Raw genomic sequence first — 7,197 nt, 5'->3', positions numbered from 1 at the left:
TGACCTGAGCAGAAGGCAGAGGCTTCAACCCACTGAGCCACCCAGGCGCCCCATTTTTCAGGGTTTTAGACATTGGCTTAAGATTCGGAGGCTGCGGTTTGACTCTGGTTATCCAGGAAATGCATGAAAGTTACCTTCCAAATATGCAAAAGGGTTCCATTCCATTTTCTGACCTTCAAAGAGTATTTTTTCCTTGTTCAGTGCAGATTAATCTAGACAATGGCATCCCTTATCCTTTCTAAGTAGATCAGCTTTATTCATGTCCTGAAAAGAGGAATTCTACATGGCTTTCTAATTTTCCAGACCAATTGAAAACGTCCACAAGGATACAAAAGACATTAATTTGTTCATTTTCCTTCCAAATCGTGAGCTATTTGTTCTCTTGTTCCGTATTGTGAGGCAAGTTAACACTCTCCTCCTTTTCCCAATTGTTCCGCAGTTTCAAGTTTTCATTGAATACACTGTATGTTTGCTCTTGGATTTTGACATTTTAATTATTGGGAGTATTTGATCACATATAATCTTAATAATGTTCAGCCGTACCACACAGCTCACATTTGTGGAGGGTGCTGACAGAATGACAGGCTGTGGGAGCCAATATTGTGTTCTGCACGGATGATTGGTGAACGGAAAGCAAGGGTGTTCCCATGCTGGAGCAGACATGATGTGGTATCTCTTGGTTACTGTGTGGTTCCAGATAATAGATACCTACTGTTTTACTCAGACTTTTATTGGTTGCAAAGAACAGCAGCCCACTCAGTTAACTTAAATACAATTTTTAAAAACCTCAAAATGTAAGATTTGACAGCCAATCTCAGTGATATCAGTGGACCCGTTAAGGACTGTGGCATGGGATAAAAAGTCAGGAATCATGGGCATATTGCCTCCTCTCTTGTTCTGTTTTTCTCTGCTTCTCTCTTCCCTTCTTTTTTATGTGGGCCAATATATTCATACCTACTAGCACGGAACCGACCTTGGTTTGAGGCCCGTGTACAGCCTGTATTTTTCGTAAGTCAGATTCTTGAAAGGGACAGTTTGATTGGCTTAGTTCAGGCGATGGATCAATTTCTCCTGGATCAGGTAGCTACACCTGATTCAGTGACCTGTTGGTGTTAGGGTCAGGGAAGACTTCGTCAGATACTGTATCTCCTGCATTGGTTCTTTGTTTCTAATTTATTCTTTTTTAAAGATTTTTAAAGATTTTTATTTATTTGTCAGAGAGAGAGAGAGAGAGAGAGAGAGAGAGCGCACAAGCAGGGGGAGTGGCAGGCAGAGGGAGAAGGAGAATCAGGCTGAGCAGGGAGCCCCAGTGTCAGACTGGATCCCAGGACCCTGGGATCATGATCTGAGCCCAAGGTTAACAATGGCGGCACCCAGGTGCTCTTTTATTCAAAAACTTTTCTGTTATCTTTTTGTTATGCATGTTGAGAGATTTCCTCATTTTTGTTTTATAGTACTTTCACTGAATTTTTATTTTGGTAGTCGTATTTATTTTTAATTATTTTAAAAGTTCTTTATTAGGGTCAGCTGGCTGACTCAGTCACGCAAGTGTCTAACTCTTGATTTCGGCTCAGGTCTTGATCTCAGGGTCCTGGGATTGAGCCCCACACTGGGCTCAGTGCTCAGCAGGGAGTCTGCTTGAGATTCCTTCCTTTGCCCGCTGCCCTTTCCCTGCACAGCCCCCCATAATAAAAATCTTAAAAAAATTCTTTATTATTCTTAATCATTTTATTATCATTGTGTTTCATTCTTATTTAATGGTTGTGGTATCTTCTTGGAATCTTTGAATTGAATTAAAGTGATTTCCCTTTAAATTGCTCTTCTGGGGGCGCCTGGGTGGCTCAGTGGGTTAAAGCCTCTGCCTTTGGCTTGGGTAATGATCCCATGGTCCTGGGATCGAGCCCCTAATTGGGCTCCCTGCTCAGTGGGGAGCCTGCTCCCTCCTCTCTTTCTCTCTGCCTGTCTCTCTGCCTACTTGTGATCTCTGTCTATCCAGTGTCAGATTTTTTCCCCTCTAATGTTACTGGTTTCCTTGTAGGCTTTGTTGCCTTTTCATAATTAAGAATGATCGACTGGGAGTTTGCTCTACTATTTAAAAAAGATCCATATGTCAAGTTTCTTCCCCTCAACTCTGTACCGCTCCCCTAAGTAGCAAGTCTAAATAGAGTTGGAGGGGGATGCTGAGTGGTCTCCTGGCAGCTTTGCTTCTTCCAAAAATTGCCCTGAGGCGGAGGATTTACTCTGAGGGACCAACATTCAAAAAAGCCTCTGTCATTCCCCATTGTCACAATTGGTTCAGTTCCTTTAGAGATGAACCTCAGATGTTCCGTCTGTCATTACACTTGGCCAAGCTACCTGGAGGCTCTGTGAGAGAGTGAGGGAGGTGGTGTGGTCGTGCTGTCATCGCGTCATCCCTGTATTTCCTGCTCTGTGTCATCCTCCTCACTTTGTGATACTCGTTGTCTCTGAGCCCGGAGTCTCCCAGGGATTCTGTGGAGCAGATTGTCTCCTTGGTGGTCCCTGGGTAGCTGCTTTCCCCTCAGGCTCCATCTGTCAGCACATCCCATTTCTTGTGTTTTAGAATTTGTTGAAATCTCTTGTCCATTTGACGGTCTTCCCTAGCAAACTGTTTTTAATCTCCTGGAATTCTTCTGTTTTGTTTTTTGAAGCTTTCGATTCATGAGGAATTCAGGAGGGGCAACCAAGCCATCAACCATTTTGAAACTGAAGCCATCCCAGGTTGTTTATTTAAAAAAAAAAAAAAAAAAAAAAGCATTTGGTTTTTGGCTTTTATTTTACATTTTTTTTAAAAGATTTTATTTATTTATTTGACAGAGATCATAAGTAGGCAGAGAGGCGGGCAGAGAGAGAGAGAGGAAGAAGCAGGCTCCCCGCCGAGCAGGGAGCCCGATGTGGGGCTTGATCCCAGGACACTGGGATCATGACCTGAGCTGAAGGCCAGAGGCTTTAACCCACTGAGCCACCCAGGTACCCCTTTATTTTACTTTTTTTTTTTTTTTTAAAGATTTTTATTTATTTTTTTGACAGATGGAGATCATAAGCAGGCAGAGAAGCAGGCAGAGAGAGGAGGAAGCAGGCTCCCTGCCGAGCAGAGAGCCCGATGCGGGGCTCGATCCCAGACCCTGAGATCATGACCTGAGCTGAAGGCAGAGGCTTTAACCCACTGAGCCACCCAGGCGCCCCTACTTTTTAAAATATATATATATATATATATTTTTTTTTTTTAAAGATTTTATTTATTTATTTGTCAGAGAGAGAGAGGGAGAGAGAGCGAGCACAGGCAGACAGAATGGCAGGCAGAGGCAGAGGGAGAAGCAGGCTCCCTGATGAGCAAGGAACCCGATGTGGGACTTGATCCCAGGACGCTGGGATCATGACCTGAGCCGAAGGCAGCTGCTTAACCAACTGAGCCACCCAGGCGTCCCTAAATATATATTTTTTAATTTATTTGTCAGAGAGAGAGAGAGAGAGAGAGAGTGCATGAGCGAGCACAGGCAGACAGAATGGCAGGCAAAGGCGGAGGGAGAAGCAGGCTTCCTGCCGAGCAAGGATCCCGATGTGGGACTCGATCCCAGGACGCTGGGATCATGACCTGAGCCGAAGGCAGCCGCTTAACCAACTGAGCCACCCAGGCGTCCCTTATTTTACTCTTTTAAAACAAGAGATGTATCATACATACATACGTATAAAAGAGTATATATCAGTGTATGTATAATTTAAATAAAAATAATAAAATGAACACTGGTGCCTACCAGATAGCTTAAGAAATGGAATATTATATTTTTTGTACTTGGGAAGCTCTTATGTGTCCTTCCTTCCTTGATTCCACCTTCTTCATTCCCTCTGTCTCCTGTGGTAACCATTGTCCTTGAAGTTTTAGTCATTGCCTTGCCTTTTTTTTTTTTAAGGACTTGCCTTATGTGTATTTATCTCTAAACAATATTTTGTTTATTTTTAGCTGCTTTTGTTCTTTGTAAAAATGGAATCCTATAATATGTGTTCTTCTGTACCTTGTTGCTTTACTCAAGATTGTTTTTTTTTTTTTTTTTTTTTTTAAAGATTTATTTATTTATTTGACAGGCAGAGGTCATGAGTAGGCAGAGAGGCAGGCAGAGAGGGAGAGAGGAGGAAGCAGGCTCCCTTCCGAGCAGAGAGCCCGATGCGGGGCTCGATCCCAGGACCCTGAGATCATGACCTGAGCTGAAGGCAGAGGCTTTAAACCACTGAGCCACCGAGGCGCCGCAAGATTCTGTTTTTGAGACTCATTCGTGTTTATTCGTGAAGCTGTATTTTATTTACTGCTATGTGAAATTACATCATAAGAATACACCATATTGGGGCACCTGGGTGGCTCATTCAGTTAGCTCTCTGGCTCTTGGTTTCAGCTCAGGTCATGATCTTGGGGTCATGGGATCGAGCCCCAGACTTTGCTCAGTGGAGAGTCAGCTTGATTCTCTCTCTCCCTCTTTCTCTCTAATAAAACTAAAATCTTAATTAAATTTGTTGTATTCTTTTTTTTTAAAACATCTTTTCTGTCACTGAGGGACATTTGTGTTGTTAACTTTCTGCAATCATGAGAAAGATTGTTATGAACATAGTTCCTGTTGTATATATGCTAGAGTTTTGCTAATGTATGAACCTAGGAATGGAATTGTCGCATCATAGAGGTGATGCATGTTTACTTTTACTAGGTGATGGTGACTGTTTGCCAGTGGTTGTATCAGGATGTATGACATTGCCTGTGGCTCAACAACACTTGTATAATCAGATTTAAAAATTTTTTTGCCTGTTTGGTAGGTGTAAAATCATGTTATTGTGTGTTTTCAAAATTGAGGTGTAATTTTGTCGTCTAATTTACATTATTATGTCTTCAATTTTTTTTTTTTTAAGATTTTATTCATTCATTTCAGAGAGGGAGAGACAGAGGGAGCGCAAGTAGGGGGGAGAGGCAGATGGAGAGGGAGAAGCAGACTCCCCAGTGAGCAGGGAGCCGGACGCAGGGCTCGATCCTAGGACCCTGAGATCATGATCTGAGCCAAAGGCAGAGGCTTTAACCCACTGAGCCACCCAGGCGCCCCATAAATTTTACCATTTTTACCATTTAAAAATGTGTAGTTCAGTGACCTTAATTACAATCATGTTATTGTGTAATCTTCACCACCACCCATTCCAGGACTTTTGTCATCTTACAAAACTGAAACTCTGAACACCATTCTGTCTTTCCCTCCCATCCCCTATTTCCCACCATACTATTTCCTATCTCTATGAATTTGACCTCATATATATGAAATCCTACAGTAGTTGTTTTCTTTTGTGACTGATTTATTTTACTTCACATAATATCTTAAGATTCATCCATGTTGTAGCATTTGTCAGAATTTCCTTTTAATGACAGAAAACTCCATTGTGTGTGTGTGTGTGTGGGTGTGTATGTATATGGTGTGTATACATATATATGTAGTTTATATACACACACACCACATTTTGTTTATTGATTCATCCATTGATGGACATTTGGGTTGCTTCTACCTTTTGGCTATTGTGAATAATGCTGCTATAAACATTGATGTACAAAGATCTTTTCAAGATCCTGCTTTCAGTTCTTTTGGGTATATATCTAGAATTGGGATTGCTAGATGAAATGGTAATTTTATTAATGCTTAATATTTTGAGGAAGCACCATACTGATTTCCATAGCAGCTGTCCCATTATACATTCCCACCAATAGGGCGCAGGGGTTCCAGTTTCTTCACATCCTCACCAACACTTGTTGTTTTCTGTTTGTTTTTGTTTTTGTTTGTTTTTGATAGTAGAGGTGGTATTTCTGGGTATCAAGGCTTTTAGGTATAATATGGTGCCCTTTTGATTTTGTGGTAGGAAGGTCGTGGTAAACCGTGGCCTTTTTATTATCACTAGGTTAAGTCAAAAAAAGCTGATTCTTCAAGGGCTGTGATGTGTGCTTATTTACATGCCTCTTGATTCAGCATATCTGCTCGGAGGCTCCCTGGGAAGCACTGGAGTTATGGGTGTGCAAGACTGTCAAAGTTACCTCTGGCAAAGGTAACTTTGGGGCTGTTTGTGTAATACAGGACCGGCTATGCCAAAATGTAGGCATTTCTCACTGCAAAGACTGTGAAATAGCTCTTTTGCAGAACTGAAAAGTCTAGTAAGTTTGTTATTCTCCCCACCCCCAAACCCCAGCAAATTTTCCTTTTCCGAAGTATTTACAGCTGTGTTTGTTTAAAACACTCCTATACCTAACAATTACAGTCCGGGGAAGAAAGTGGAGTTAGGCAAATCAGACCTCAGAAATCTCCAGCAGGGGAGCTGGTGGAATGCAAGGAGGCCAAGAGATGCACTGATGCTACTTGAGGGGCGTTTCTGAAATCACAAGGAGTGATGTTTGACCGGAAGTGTTGCATTAGCTCTGTCTGAACGATGAGAGTCAAAGAGGCTGGGGAAGGAATATTTATAAAAACACCCGTTAGCTTTAGTTTGTGTGTAAAAACAGAAAATTTTATGTGGGGTTTATATTTCCTGTTAATTTGTGTTGATTTCCCTTCAGCGGCGGTTCTTGGTGGCTTACAGTGGCAAAACAAAAGTCATTCTTTCACTGTGGTTTGGGACAGCTGAAGCCACCCGGTCTCAGCAGGAGGTCAAATCCCAGGCCCCTCCTGCCCCCCTCTCCCCCCCCCCCCCCCCCCCCCTTCCCCCCCCCCCCCCCCCCCGCCCCTGCCATCCTAATCTCTAGTCTGTATGGATGATAATTGGACTCAGAAGCAGCTCAGTTTAACAATTCCAAATTCATAGAACTGAGATGAACAGGAGCTTCCCGGTACCCAGTAAAATTAATTTTACATACACAATTCCTGTTTTTCTTTGCACATTTGTACACCCACCGGTTTGAGAATTCACAGTAAATATAATTAAAACTATTGAAGCCCACGAATATAAGGATGTTTCCTCTATGATTAACCAGTCTTCAGCATCACTGTAATAATGGCGCTTTGTCTAAGAACCCAGGAAACTCTGCCAGCGCTTGCCAGCCATTGTCAACTGGGATGACCACCGCTGTTATGGGAGGCGAGCAGGTCACCCTGCTGAAGGGACCAGCCGTTCCTGCCTCTTGCTGCTTGCTGATGGAGTTCTCTGTGGAACAGTAAAGCTGGATGAGAG

Source organism: Enhydra lutris, unplaced genomic scaffold, assembly GCF_002288905.1.
Source record: "Enhydra lutris kenyoni isolate GAN:26980312 unplaced genomic scaffold, ASM228890v2 scaffoldscaffold3, whole genome shotgun sequence".
Taxonomy (NCBI): domain Eukaryota; kingdom Metazoa; phylum Chordata; class Mammalia; order Carnivora; family Mustelidae; genus Enhydra; species Enhydra lutris.
Note: the sequence above shows the minus strand (reverse complement) of the source record.